We start from the raw sequence: 16097 nt of genomic DNA, 5'->3' as shown, positions 1-16097 counted from the left end.
CAGTGTCTGCATTGGTAACTCTCTGGGTGTCTCAGACTGTGCATCACAGTGTGCCTTGGTGTGTTATTGGATGCATTAGTGTCTGACTGGGTGTCTGAGTGTCTCCATTGCTGTATGCCAGGGTGTGTCAGTCCCTGCATTGCTAAGTCTCTGAGTCTCTCAGTGTGTGAGAGCCTGAGTGTGTTATTGTCTGCATTAATCATTGGCTGTGTATGTGAGTGTCTGCATTGCTTTATGCCTGGGTGTGTTAGTGTCTGCATTATTTAGTTCCTGGGTGTGTCACTGTGTACCTGGGTGTGTTATTTCATGCATTAGTGTTTGGCTGAATGTGTCAGTGGCTGTATCGGTGTGAGCCTGTGTCTGTAAGTACCTCTAGCTGTGTGTAGCTGGGTGTCTGATTTTCTGTGCTGATTGTGCCTAGGTGTGTTAGTAACTGTAGCAATCTGTCCTTGGGTGTGCATCCTCTTGATCTAAAGCTATGAAACAACACTACAAGAACTAATTAATAAAATACATTACCTCAATCGATTGTGCCATTGATTTCAATAAAAAGAAAAAAACTGAAATACTAATTAGTTTTACGATTACAAAAGTAACTTACAATTTGAGCAAAGCATAAACACACAATTCTAAGAAATAAGTACATATTTCTCATACTGTAAATGTATGCATTAATATAAATAAGAATTTAATTTACCTTTTTTTACTGTTCTTAGCTTCTTTACTCATACACCATGAACAAAGTACTTTATAAGCAGTCTTCATTGAACAGTGAGGAAAAACAGTCAAAGATTGTAGAAAAAAAACTGCATACTATCTCATTGCATTTAAGGAACACTGGGTATTGACTCACTGCAAATAAACATAACACAACTTATTTAAGTATTTACAAAGGCAGTTTTCTGCACAATCTCTTTGAACACATGCAGGTATAGTTTTACAGCAACAAAAAATAAAGTTATGTCTGGAAACATTTTAGAATGCTTTTAGGGGGGAAGATTACAGCTAAATATGTGCAGTGTAATATTTGAGCAGACAGTTACCCATCAGCACTGCAAAGAAGTATACACATGGGAGAAGTTCCAATTGGAAGTACTTCAAAGCAATTCATGAAAGGGTATACAACTGAATGATACATGTGAAACTAGGTGCAGCAGAATATTCCACCACTAAAGCACCCTTGGGAGAACGTTCATACGCTGTGGTCATCAGAATACCAGCAGCCTGTGAATTTTTGTGCGACATGATTACTCACTGTACCAAATGCCAAATGTTTGCCACTGTAAAAATGTGTTATGTGGCTCCATTTTCTCTCTTACTGTAACTGTGTGAATGGCTGTATAGGTGTGTGAGTTCATGTATGAGTACCTGTATGGGTAGGTTTGTGACCCTCAGCTTAACTTAATATTAAATATATTCATGACCTTACAAGTATATTTTGTTAGCACGTTGCAATACAATTTAAACCAAACAGTAAACAAATAAACATAACATTAAATTATATACAAATACCAAAATACACTGAAACTTTAACTTTTACAACAAAAAGTTGCACCATTAGAAAAGAAGAGATGATTCCTAGAAATGTAGAGGAAGAAACAGGTAAAGATGTACAAGGGAGGTGTAGAGATGCTCATGTGTATAAAAAGGAGTGTTGTAGTATTAGCATTATTTGCCAGAATAAATTGACACAGTAGGACCCCACCCATGTACTTGCAGTGCTGCTGTTTATTTACTTTACCGCTGCAAATATTGAGACAAATGAGTACTGGTATCGTAGTTATGTTGAGCTTTAATACATATTGTGGAATTTATGAACATTAGCTTGGTTTCTAAACCTGAGATGTGCAGAATGTCCACAGGATCACTTACATTACTTTCTGCAAGAAGCAAACTCTAACATTAACGGTATCATCCAATGAGCTTCTGAAAGGGCTTTAAGGTACAGTTGTGTGTTTTCCTTTAGATGTGAAACACTATATTGAAACTGTGGATGTACAGACAGATTTGGAAGAACCAGTTGTTATTGTAGTGAATGGTGTGCCCCAAAAACATCAAAATCTGGCTGTAACTAGTGAATGTAAATAAGGTGAAGAAAGTTATGTTACACCTTATAAACAATAATGTGCACTATAAAGATGTAGATTTTCTTCAACATGGAAGTTGCAGAATGGAAGAAATGTTGCCTTCAAGTGGACAGTTTGAAAAAGTGGATAGAAGTAGATCTGTAGACAGTTTGAAAAAGTGGATAGAAGTAGATCTGAAGAAATATATGAGCTTTAATGTGTCCATCTACTACATTCAAAATAGACTATGGGGTTCCATTGAACAGTATCAGATGAAACAAGCTAAATGAACTTCAATCAGTGTCTGGAGAAAATGTTCCTCACGTTCCTTCTTCTCAGTCCTCTTTGAAAAAAAAGAAAAAGCATGAAACTGTTAGAAATACCTTCTTAAAATACAACAGTACTTTTAACAAAAATTTCAAATATACCCCACAAACTCCCCCCAGTCATAGTCACACTGTTTCCCACTAACACTGAATTTCAATTTGTACTCTTCTGGGGTTGATTCATACTTATTGACAAGGAACTCCTTTATAGTGGGATACCTCAATCTCTTCTCCTTTTCTAAAGCTCGTATGTTGTCCATCCCATCACCACAAATAAGACTTCAAACGCATCTCTACAAACCTCCTAAAAGAGCCTCTGTACCACTACAGCTACTTCTTATGCCAGAAATAACATGTCTATATCAAAGCCATCCTTAAAGTCAGGCACCAAGTCTCTATATATATGAACTCTTTTTCATCACTGGACGCTGTAGAGTTACTCCCACCTTTTTTGCTAGTCTCTAATAGCTATTTGGTTTTCAAGTGCACCTCTTTAACACTCCAGCCAGAAAGACCCTACCCTCATTTTTTCTTTCTTCTGTATCCAGCTGGCCTAGCTACAGCCTTAGTCCCACTCTGCCTGTCTGTACTTGAGGTCCTCAAGGGACTGGGTTTGGGAGGAGTCAGTCTGCACCATAGCCAATGGAGAATTCTCTCTCTGGGGGATCCTCTCTCTCCTCTGAAGACTTTACCCACTCATTTCTTCATTGCTCTCCCACCATCTCAAACCCACTACCCTTTGGTGCCCTGATTCTGAGGTCATCTACAATCAGGGCTCTGCCTTTTCAGGTGGGCTGAAGTAGTCCTCTTCAAACTCTTCTTGTGGGGCATCTTGCATTCTGTGCATGTCCTCCCAGACTCTAAGGGTGAACTAGTACTGAAACATGGACGTAGTGATGAGTAAATGAGTAGGTTACTGGTTTTATGGTTGTGTGACTGAGTGTTGCAGTCACTGTCTGGCTATATGAGTAATGGGTACATAAGTGCTTTTGTCGGAGTATAACTGGACATATAAGTGCATGCCTGGCTGCATTAGCATGTGCAAATTACATACTATTAAATTACACACTGAAAGCAAACATCCGCATTTAATTTCAAACACATTCATTCATACTGGCTTAAAAAATACTATACTTTCAGTATACCAATTACTCGTTCCGCTGCACTGCTCACTGTATTTTAAATTAATGCTCCCATCTATACTCGCTTCTATTTTCCCATCAGTCTTTTGAAGGTACACATTTCGTTTCAGCTTACATAAACTCACAATGTTTTATCTAAATATACTTTTATATACTACATCCGAATATACTGTTCCACCTCTTCTCTGGGACCTTTCGTTTAGGGTGGACTTGAGCTGGAGATATAGATATATATATATATTACCTACTGACGGTCGCCAGTAGGTTGTTATAGTTAGGACCTATTTTCCATAGGAAATCCGCAACATTCTATTCCCAATAAGTCTGGCGCCGGTTGACGAATCTTCGCGAAATTTTCCAAACTTTTGGCCAGCTCCGGTCCGCTCCTATCCTGAAAGTTTTGTGGTGATTCGTAAAGCGGGGGCTGAGAAAAAAGGGGGGTCCCAAAACACGTTTTTCCCATGCAATTTCCCATAGGACCTGTTGACGCAGCTACAGCCCGAACTGCTGAACGGAATTGCACCAAATTTGGCAAAGAGGTAGTCCTCAGTTCAGACTCGTGCCTTTTGCATAAATGGTGTAAATCTGTTCAGTAGTTCCTGAGAAAATTAGGGTAAAAAAGTTAGTGATATCTTTTGCCTCGGAGGATCTGCGCACCCAACCCGCACCGTAAGCGCACCCTCCCCGAACCAAGCGCGCACCCTCCCGATCACACGCTGAATGCTAAATGGCTGTCAAATGTCTCTCTACATTCGAAACCAGGAACTGTTGGCAGCCATTTTGTGCCTCGGTAGAAGCGAGGCTGAAGAAGTAAGGGGAATAAGTGTGTAAAACATATAAAGGGGGCAGAGTGGAAATACTCTGACCCTCTAGAGCTGCTTAGGGGGTCCCGGATGGATCCCCTGGGGCCCCCTTTTTTTTTTTTTAAACGGCAAAATGCGGGCAGGGTGTGCGCATTGTACCGTGTTGGGTGCACGGTTCCTAACGCGTTGGGTGCGCGGATCCAAGAAAAAAAAATTGACATTTTTGGGAGATAAACATCAAGCTTAAGTGTTTTGTTGTTGAGTGGCTCTAAAAACAGTTGTTGTGTTCATTGAGAGTTTTTGGTACTTATAAGTAAGTACCTATACAGAGTCTAAAGTTGTTGAGAAAGACTCTGTTTCCTTCATCAGTAAAGTGTACTCCATCTCTCCTATAGATCTCTTGCATATGAAAGCGCAGATTGTTATTGAAAATGGACCCCATTCTATAGTCTCGGAGAAAAGCAGAAACAGATTTATTCACATGTTTCCTAGATTTCTCAATTTGTGGACAAAAATGATTGGACCAGTTCCATTTCTGCCTTTGGCATATGCTAGAATACACAAACGCAGTTTTGGGGAAAAGTGAAATCAGTTCTGCAAAGGTGTCCTTCATAAGCATTTCCGGACCTATCCCAGTCAAAGTGCCTAGGTCATTGCCACCACAGTGCACTATTATGAGGTCAGGGTGTTGGATATGCATGAAGGATTTGACCAATGGCATCAATTGGTGCCACTTTAACCCTCCTTGTCCAATCCATTTGATGTCTACATTTGGCAAACCTAGGTCTTTGTGAATGCCTTTGTTTTCTGCATACCTGTGGCTCCAGAAAATATAGCTGTGTCCCACAATCCACACTGTAAGCATCTTGAAGGGAGGTCTGGATGCACTCAGATGGTCTCTGTAAATGAAATGGCAGTTTGGAAAGTAAGATTTTTCTAAAATGGTGGCTAAGATGCAGTTTTGAAAAAAGACAAGAAATCATTGCTTGTTTGACAACCTTCTACACTGAAAGGTAGGGTGCATGTTTCTGTTTTTTAAACGCATGATTCTTATTGGTTAACAAAAACTGATTGAAAGGAACATTATATATGATAAGCTGATATGTTGAAAAGTCAATCACACTTGCTGTTTTGATTAGCAACATTGCGTGCTGATCTTGTGACCTGTGTGCTCAGTACAGTGTTCCATGACCTGTTTCTAGGGTAACAGGCAGAAGGCAGATTGGGGGGAGGGTTCAAATTTATGTCATTTGAAAAGGGTTGAAATGTTTAACCAATAGAAATGTGTGTTTGCTTTTGAATTTATGTGGGAAGGAATGTGATTTGATGTTTACATGTATATGTGTGAAAAATGAGAGGGAAACTCTGCCATTCTTTGGTTTTGCTGACAGGTGCACAGTGCAGAGATTCTGTATAAGAAAAGTGTGTGACTGATATACTTCTTAATCTACAACACAACTTGAAAGGTGAGTTATTTAATTGAGAGGAGGTGTATGTGGTCTATTATGATTTTAATCATACTAATGTATTTCAGCTGCTAAAGTATTTTTTTGTCTACAATCTTATTGACAGTGTGTGTGTGCATGTAGAAATCATTTTGTGATAAGCATTTGTGTTTTTCATGTGTTTGCAGGGAGATAACTGTGCTGTTTTTGTATTTTGGTACAATTAGAAATCAGTGATTCTTTATGAATTTGCAAAATGAGTCATGTTTCTACACTAAAATGTAGTACTCCTTCTAGATGAAGAAATGTGTTTTGGTATAGTGGAAGGGATAGTGTTGTTTGTCTAGAATCACACATTGAGTCTGTGAGCATTTGGGAACCACTGTGAGAGAAGCATTTGGTAACATCATGTATTTGCTGACAGATAACTCTTTTGAAACCTGTCATGTTGTCAAGTTTTAGTAGCATTAGAAGCCAGTCTTTGCTTATGCATTGATAAAATGAGTCATGCTTTGACACTAAAGTGCAGTACTGAAATATGTAGATTGTGTGCAGTCCCCTTACCCCTTCCACAGTAGTGAATGAGTTTTGGTGTTTCTTGTCTAGAATCACACTATGAGTCTGTGTGCATTCGGGTAAGGATTGTGAGAGAAGCATTCGGTAACATCGTGTATTTGCTGACAGATAACTGTTTTAAAACCTGTCTTGTTGTCCAGTTTTAGTAGCATTAGAAGGCAGTTTATGCTTATGCTTTGATTAAATGAGTCAGGCTTTAACACTAAAGTGCAGTCCTGAAATATGTAGATTGTGTGCAGTCCCCTTACCCCTTCCACAGTAGTGAATGAGTTTTGGTAAACTCCTGGGGATAGTGCTGCTTGTCTAGAATCACACTGTGAGTCTGTGTGCATTTAGAAACCACTGTGAGAGAAGCATTTGGTAACATCATATATTAGCTGACAGATAACTGTTTTAAAACCTGTCATGTTGTCAAGTTTTAGTAGCATTAGAAGCCAGTCTTTCCTTATGCATTGATAAAATGAATCAGGCTTTGACACTAAAGTGCAGTACTGAAATATGTAGATTGTGTGCAGTCCCCTTACCCCTTCCACAATAGTGAATGAGTTTTGGTAAACTCCTAGGGATAGTGTTGCTTGTCTAGAATCACACTGTGAGTCTGTGTGCATTTGGGTAACCATTGTGAGAGAAGCATTTGGTAACATCATGTATTTGCTGACAGATAACTGTTTTAAAACCTGTCATGTTGTCAAGTTTTAGGAGCATAAGACGCCAGATTTTGTTATGCATTGATAAAATGAGTCAGGCTTTGACACTAAAGTGCAGTCCTGAAATATGTATATTGTGTGCAGTCCCCTTACCCCTTCCAGAGTAGTGAATGAGTTTTAGTAAACTCCTAGGGATAGTGTTGCTTGTGTACAATCACACTGTGAGTCTGTGTACATTGGGGTAACCACTGTGAGAGAGGCATTTGGTAACATCATGTATTTGCTGACAGATAACTGTTTTAAAACCTGTCATGTTGTCAAGTTTTAGTAGCATTAGAAGCCAGTCTTTGCTTAAGCATTGATAAAATGAGTCAGGCATTGACAGTAAATTGCAGTATTGAAATATGTAGATTGTGTGCAGACCCCTTACTCCTTCCACAGTAGTGAATAAGTTTTGGTAAACTCCTAGGGATAGTGTTGCTTGTCTAGAATCACACTGTGAGTCTGTGTGCATTTGGGTAACCATTGTGAGAGAAGCATTTGGTAACATCATGTATTTGCTGACAGATAACTGTTTTAAAACCTGTCATGTTGTCAAGTTTTAGTAGCATTAGAAGGCAGTTTTTGTTATGCATTGATAAAATGAGTTAGGCTTTGACACTAAAGTGCAGTACTGAAATATATAGATTGTGAGGAGTCCCCTTACCCCTTCCATTGTAGTGAATGCGTTTCGGTAAACTTCTAGGGGTAGTGTTGCTTGTCTAGAATCACACAGTGAGTCTGTGTGCATTTGGGTAAGCATTGTGAGAGAAGCATTTGGTAACATCATGTATTTGCTGACAGATAACTCTTTTGAAACCTGTCATGTTGTCAAGTTTTAGTAGCATTACAAGCCAGTCTTTGCTTATGCATTGATAAAGTGAGTCAGGCTTTGACACTAAAGTGCAGTACTGAAATATGTAGATTGTGTGCAGTCCCCTTACCCCTTCCACAGTAGTGAATGAGTTTTGGTAAACTCCTAGGGATAGTGTTGCTTGTCTAGAAGCACACTGTGAGTCTGTGTGCATTTGGGTAACCATTGTGAGAGAAGCATTTGAACCAGGCACTCTCCTTGCAGTACTCTAATCATTCACTCAGTACCCAAGTACTCATGCACTGTGCCAGGCCTTAGCACATGGACTGCTTCAAACGCCTATACACTATGCATGCAGTCCTCTAACCACCTACACACTTGTCTTTCACAACTTCAATGCCCCAGTCAGTATACATACACTTCCAGCAAACACTCTGTGTCTCCCCTTGCACTCCTCTAGTGACCCATTCAGCACCATTTACTAATCCATTCACTGCGCCAAAACCCAAACACTTATAAATTCACCCAGGCACTCTCTTTGCAGTACTTTAATCATTCAGTCAGTATCCAAGTACTCATGGTGCGAGCCAGGCCTTACAACATGGACTGCTTTAAACCCCTTTACAGTATGCATACAGGCTTCTAGTCACCTACACACTTGTCTTTCAGTTTTTTAATTAACTAGTCAGTATCTATATATTTGAATAAACATCCTGTCACTCATCTTTCACTCATCCAGTGACTGATTCAGTACCATGTACTATTCTCTTCACTGCGCCAAAACTGACAATTTAAAAGTTTTACCCAGGCACTCTCCTAGCAGTAGTCTAATGATTTAGTCAGTTTCCAGGTACTCATGTTGTGAACCATGCATTACCACATAGACTGCTTCAAATGTCTGCGCAGTATGCATGCAGTCTTCTAACATACTATACACTTTTCTTTAACAGCTTCAATTCCCCAGTCAGTATCCATGTACTTCCAGCAAACATTCTGTTACTCCCCTTGCACTGTTCCATTGATTTATTCAGCACCATGTAGTAATGCATTCACTATGCCAAAACTGAAACACCTATACATTTACCCAGGTAGGCTTCTTGCAATAGTCTAATCATTCAGTCAGTACCTATGTAGTAATGGAGTGAGGCAGGCCTTAGCACATGGACTGTTTCAAACGCCTATGCACTATGCATGCAGTTCTCTAACCCCATACACACTTGTCTTTCACAGCTTCAATTCCCCAGTCGGTATAGATACACTTCCAGCAAACACTCTGTGTCTCCCCTTGCACTCCTCTAGTGACCCATTCAGCACCATTTACTAATCCATTCACTGCGCCAAAACCCAAACACTTATAAATTCACCCATGCACTCTCTTTGCAGTACTTTAATCATTCAGTCAGTATCCAAGTACTCATGGTGCGAGCCAGGCCTTACAACATGGACTGCTTTAAACCCCTTTACAGTATGCATACAGGCTTCTAGTCACCTACACACTTGTCTTTCAGTTTTTTAATTAACTAGTCAGTATCTATATATTTGAATAAACATCCTGTCACTCATCTTTCACTCATCCAGTGACTGATTCAGTACCATGTACTATTCTCTTCACTGCGCCAAAACTGAAAATTTAAAAGTTTTACCCAGGCACTCTCCTAGCAGTAGTCTAATGATTTAGTCAGTTTCCAGGTACTCATGTTGTGAACCATGCATTACCACATAGACTGCTTCAAATGTCTGCGCAGTATGCATGCAGTCTTCTAACATACTATACACTTTTCTTTAACAGCTTCAATTCCCCAGTCAGTATCCATGTACTTTCAGCAAACATTCTGTTACTCCCCCTGCACTGTTCCATTGATTTATTCAGCACCATGTAGTAATGCATTCACTATGCCAAAACTGAAACACCTATACATTTGCCCAGGTAGGCTTCTTGCAATAGTCTAATCATTCAGTCAGTACCTATGTAGTAATGGAGTGAGGCAGGCCTTAGCACATGGACTGTTTCAAACGCCTATGCACTATGCATGCAGTTCTCTAACCACCTACACACTTGTCTTTCACAGCTTCAATTCCCCAGTCAGTATAGATACACTCTAGCAAAAACCTTATCATTCCCCTTGCACTCCTCCAGTGACCCATTCAGCACCATGTACTAATCCATTCACTGTGCCAAAACCCAAACACTTGTAAATTCACCCAGGCACTCTCCTTGCAGTACTCTAATCATTCAGTCAGTACCCAAGTACTCATGCAGTGAGCCAGGCCTTAGCACATGGACTGCTTCAAACGCCTATTCACTATGCATGCAGTCCTCTAACCACCTACGCACTTGTTTTTCACACCTTCAATTCCCCAGTCCGTATTCATGCACTTCCACGTAGTTTTGGAGTGATACAAGTGTTACTCTATGGACTGTTTCAAATGTCTATCCAGTATGCATGTAGGTCTCTAGCCACCTACACACTTGTCTTTCAAAGCTTCAAAAACCCAGATAGTATTCATACAGTTCCCACCAACACCCTGTCACTCTCCTTATACTTTTCCAGTGACTTATTCACCACTATGTACTAATGTATTTACTGCACAAAAATAAAAATACTTATAGAATCCTCCTGGTACTCTCCTGGCAATACTCAAACATTCAGTCAGTGTCCAAGTACTATTGAACTGAGACAGGCCTTAACATATGGATGGATTAGAACACATGTCCACTATGCATGTAGGTCTCTAATCACCTACACACTTGTGTTTCACACCATCAATATCCATGTCAGTATTCATACACTTCTAGCAAACACCCTGTCACTCACCCAGTGTGTCTCCTTATAGTTCTGTAATCATTCAGTCAGTTTGCATGTAGTCTTTTAGTGAGGTAGGCTTTAGGGCATGAACTGCTAAAAAGTAGTATGCACTTTGCATGTAGTGCCTTAACCATTGTTACAATTGTGCTTCAGGGCTATAGTTTCTTAGTCATTTTTTATATAAAATGTGTTTCTACAGTAATAGAGTAGTATACATTTGTAAGTTATTAATATGCATTTTTTTTGTGATTCTTTTCTTACAGATACTGTTTTTCAACGTTAAAATAGAGAAATCATGCCAGAAAAAAAAAGAAAAAGAAAAGAACCGAGACAGGAGGATTACTTGAAGAAACATCAACCACAAGTATTGGAATGTACAAGATAATGTGGCTAAAAGCAAAAAATCTTCTGGTAAGATCACAAAGCAATTTATTAAAAATGTTTGTAGGACCAAACAGAATGTACAGAATGCTGGAACTACTGAGAATGCTTCAACTAAGAAAAAAATTCAAAATAAGAGGAAAAGCAAAAAAGCAAATGGTCAGTCAAAGGAGACAAAGTATGGTAAAAGAAGGCAAAATCAGTATAAGGAATTACGCAAAACAATATTTTACAAGAGAGTAGTGCATAATTTGCTAAAAGATGTGAAGAAATATAAACAGAGACCTCTATTTTATAAAAAGAAGAAGCATATTGAAAACATTGTTGAAAAGGCTTTTGTCCATGTAATGAAGGCCAAAAGTAGGAGGACAAGAGTAATTAATAAAAAAAAATTGTGATTTTATTTGGGAGAATGGAAACACATTTCCAGTTCAGAGCCTTTTTTTAATGAAGAGAGTTATTTACAGAGTAAAAAGTTATTGTATGCGGTTGACACCAGTGGTAGAGTTTACAAAGTTAGAGATGGTTGTCCAATTGAGAAAGAGAAAATGGTTGAAAGAAATGGAGAAGAAGTGATAGCTGATGAAGTTCTAGGGAGACGTCCTAAACACCCTGTGTACACTTGGGATTGCAGTAGTATTTGCAGTGTACGACAGGAATCTATTGAAAAATGATGTAGTTTTTTACGAGCATATACTAAAAAAAGTGTTAAACAAAAGATTAAGGTGTTGCAAGGACTAGACCCTTGCAGAGTGAGAAAAAATACTGGTTTGCAAGGTAATTCTCTGGCTTGTCTTTCTAGGAAAGTTTGTCAAAGTGTTTTCCACCATTTCAGGATGCTGGCAGTATATCATACTCAAATGCGGAAGTTAGTGCGAAGATTGTATTATGCAAAAAGTCCAGCACTAAAGTTAAATGAGTTGAACAGTTCTCTTTTGCGTGGGTCAGTATCAGATGTGAAGAAGGTTTGTGATGATATTGAGTTTTGTTACTTTGGTCCTCAGCAAGAGAATGCAGAAACTGACACATTAGTAGAACAAAATGTTGAAGACAATATAGAACCCGTAAATACAAAAAAAATTGAGGATGAAATCACAAAGTTTAAGGTCATTTCAGGTGAAAGACCAAATGTTTCTTGTATTTGTTGTCGGCAAAGTCACTATAAAAATCAGACTTGGGGTGTCAATCTGTATTTCAAAAGTGAAATAGAAGATCATGATAAGTGGATGGAATTTACAACTTATTTGTTGGTAGAGGATTGTTTTGATTTGGGATCTGAGCAGCGTATTTGCAAATATTGTTATAACAAACTAGATGAGAATAAAATGCCTGTTAGAGCTGTTCATAATAATCTAGAGTTGGTTGCTATTCCTCCAGAGCTGATAGATTTAAATACGTATGAGTCTATTCTCATTCAATGTGCTCACCAGTTTCAGGCTATTGTTCATATGGAGCCTAAAACAGGTAAATTACCTCCATCAGAGTTGCAAAGAGGATTGAAAGGAAGAGTTGTGTATTTACCGTTAGATTTAAGGAAAAATATTGAAACTATTGGTGTAGATCATGCAGAAAATGAGCCACTAGTCATTCTAGTTAATGGTGTTCCCACTAAGAATAGGAAAATCTGGCAAGAGTTAGTGGATGTTAGAAAAGTGCAAAAGGCATCATTGTATCTGTTAAAAAATAATGAGTACTATAGAAATGTGTTTGTTGGAGAAGAAGAAATAGATTTAGCAGAAGATACTGAAACGTAAAGTGGACAAATAGAAAAAGTGTACATGTCCAGATGTGAAGAAATCTATGAACATTACAGTGTACATCCACTTCATTCCAAAGAGGTGATGGGGAATACGATTGAGTTGTTTCAAATGAAAAAAGCAACAGGAAGTCCCATGAGTGTATGGGAAGAGAGCTTGGAAGCTCGTTGTTTCCCGCAGTTGTTTCCAACAGGAAAAGGTGGACGATATGATGAACGTCCTGTGCAGATTCCTGCATCTGAATATCGGACAACAAGATTATATGCAGAAGATCCAAGATTTCGACAATGTATCCCTTATATGTTTCATCTTCTGTTTGAAAGTGACTTGTCTGGACTTTCATATGCAGTAAATCACATTTTAAAAACTGGAATGCATCTTCAAAATGTAACTGCAAAGGATTTTATGGATAAAGTGCATCAGAGAGATGATCATTTAGAATCTCAGTTGATTAATCTGATGGCATGTCAGCGAGGGACTAATGAATATTGGTACCGTCGACATGGAGAACTGAAATGTATGCTACGGAACTTGGGAACTCCTACATGGTTTGTTACACTAAGCGGTGCTGAGTATGCTTGGGATGATTTACTTGAATTTCTTCAAGATGCAAATTCCAATATAAAAAATATTGAATACAAGACACCTGGATAATAGTGCTCTTTGGATCCTGTCAATGTATGCAGATATTTCAATCATAGATTTGAAGCTATGATGTCTTTCATCTGCAATAAAAAGAATCCTCCTCTTGGCGAAGTTGTGTATTTCTTTTGGAGAAAGGAGTATCAAGCAAGAGGTGCTCCTCATATACATATGTTGTTATGTATCAAGGACGCCCCCAAATTTGGATCAGATTCAGATGAAACTGTATTGTCTTTCATTGAAGATTTTGCTACATGTGCTGTACCCAATAGCAGAGAAGATACAAACTTAAAACAACAAGTCTTACGATTCCAAAGCCACAGGTGTGGAAAATACTGTCGACGAAAGTACAAGTCAAAGGATAAGTTCTATACTAAATGTCGTTTTGGATTTCCACGTCCTGTATTATCCAAAGGAAGAGTGAACATTTTTATGTCAGCTATGTGACATACCATCACAAGAAAGTCTCCGAAATATACCTACAACTTAAGAAGAAGCGAAGAATCGAAATACATAAATGACTACAATCCAGTTATTTTATCCATGTGGAACGCTAACATGGATATTCAGTATGTTGCGGACAATTCCATTGCTGTTGCTCGATATGTAACGTCCTACATTACTAAATCAGAAAAGACTGAATTGAAAGAAATGTGGGAAGAGATTTCTCACGAGAAGACTATGTAAGAAATATACAGTTTCAGTTTGAAGATGTTATCGCATCGTGAAATTGGAGCATATGAATGTTCAGATCGGTTATCATCTGCAAGTCTATATTCCAAAAATAGAAGAATCATTTGGGTGAGTCTAGGTCTTGCAGGAATGCGAAATCGGGTACTGAAATCTGTTCAAGAAATTGAATATTTAGCAGAAAAAGAACCAGAAAGTACAGATATTTTGAAAACAAATATGTTGGACACATACTACCCAAATAGAAGTCATCATCTTGAGAACATGTGTCTCTATGAAGTGCTGCAAAACTACACTTTTAAACGGAATACTACAGAGAACATCAACGATGGAAAATATGCAGTGATTGGTCCCGAAGGATGTCTGGTAAAACAAAGGAAAGGAAATTTAATTAATCACAGGAAACTGAGTTGGGACACTGCTGACAAAAGGGAATTTTACTATTTAGCCCTTTTGCATATGTCACACCATGGCGTTCAGAACTGGAATTACTTGGAGATTTTCACAGCTATGAAGATTCATTTAATGCTTCTAAAGATAGCATACAATGCAGTGCTTTTGCAAATTATGTGAAAATGTTGAATGATGAAATTGATCAAGAAGCTACAATTGCAGCTGAGATTGCTAGAGACAGTTCTCAAGACAGTCAAAGTTCTGCTGCACTGAGTCAAGATCCACTAGGATAACCAATTGTTGAAAATGAAGCAGCAATTGCAATGAATGAGGTGGACACAGCAATGTATCAAGCTCAAGAAGATGTAATACAGTTAGGAAACTTGGAAGAACAACTAAATGTTGAACAGAAACAAATATATCAGCAAGTGAAAGAGCAGATTGACCATGGATTACTTCATGAAAAGAGAGGGTGCTCATGTACATCATTTCAACCTATCCGAATGTATGTGAGTGGTCAAGCTGGAACAGGAAAAAGTTTCTTAATTAAAGTAACTACAAGTTATCTGCAGAAAACAACTGAGTCGCATTTGTCTTGTGTTGTCACTGCTCCAACTGGGTTGGCAGCACATACCATTAAAGGAATTACTTTACATCGTTTACTAATGCTGCCAGTAGAGCATGAGAACAACTTGGTATACCACAAGCTATCTGGATAAGCTTGTTGTGAAGTTTCAAGAGTCCTGAAGAAAATGAAACTTCTCATTATTGATGAGGTGAGCATGGTTTCAAACTTGATGCTTGCCTTTGTGCATTTAAGAATGCAGCAAATTCTTAAAACAGAGTATGACGTGTTATTCGGAGGAAAACACGTCATAGTTTTTGGAGATCTACTGCAACTGACTCCGGTAAAAGGACAACCGGTATATAAAACACTTGCCCATGAAGATACCAGAAAGTCTCTTGGCAGTGTTGGTAATGTGAACATTTGGAGTAATTTTGAATACAAAGAACTGACAACAAATATGCAACAGGCAAATGATGCTGAATATGGAAGTATTTTTCAAGATAAAAGAATTGGAATTCTTTCAAAACAAGGCAAACAAGCTTTGGAGAGTCGATTACTTTGCAATGTGTTTCCAAATGAAAATGCAGTTCCTGTTAAAGTGTACATGAAAATTGCTCAAAATAAATCAGTGATTTGCTTAATGCCAACACGGCGTGAGTGTACCATATTCAACGAAGAACTATTGAAACTGGAAAATGAAGAAATTGTAAAAATGGAAGCCATCAATAAAATACAGCATGAAGGAATCACTCTTATTTTGACGGAAAAGTTGAAAACAAAACTGGATTGTTTAGAGAAAAAAAAATCTAAAACAGCTGGTTTAGAAAAGACACTATATGCGTGTGTAAACTGTCGGGTAATTTTAAGGCGTAATTTGTATGTAGAGAAAGGGTTAGTTAATGGCGCAATGGGTAAAGTGGTGGATTTTTTTAATTATCAGAAAAAAGAAGGAATTTAATTTTGAAAAATTAAATTTGATCAGATTGAAGAAGTTAAAGAAA

General features: G+C 38.3%; 1 long non-coding RNA gene across 1 annotated transcript in view; it reads right to left on the bottom strand.

Moving 5' to 3' along the window:
* Positions 1–2219: 2219 nt before the first annotated feature.
* The window catches only part of LOC146856885 (uncharacterized), a 255242-nt gene continuing 241364 nt past the window's right edge, over positions 2220–16097 (bottom strand). Inside the window, exon 4 of the long non-coding RNA XR_014979514.1 lies at positions 2220–2409. This is a non-coding gene — a long non-coding RNA (uncharacterized LOC146856885). The remainder of the gene's footprint in view (positions 2410–16097) is intronic.

The sequence above is a fragment of the Triturus cristatus genome, chromosome 3_2, assembly GCF_964204655.1.
Source record: "Triturus cristatus chromosome 3_2, aTriCri1.1, whole genome shotgun sequence".
Lineage (NCBI taxonomy): Eukaryota > Metazoa > Chordata > Amphibia > Caudata > Salamandridae > Triturus > Triturus cristatus.
The sequence above is the reverse complement of the archived record's forward strand: the minus strand, read 5'-3'. Positions and strand labels throughout refer to the sequence as shown.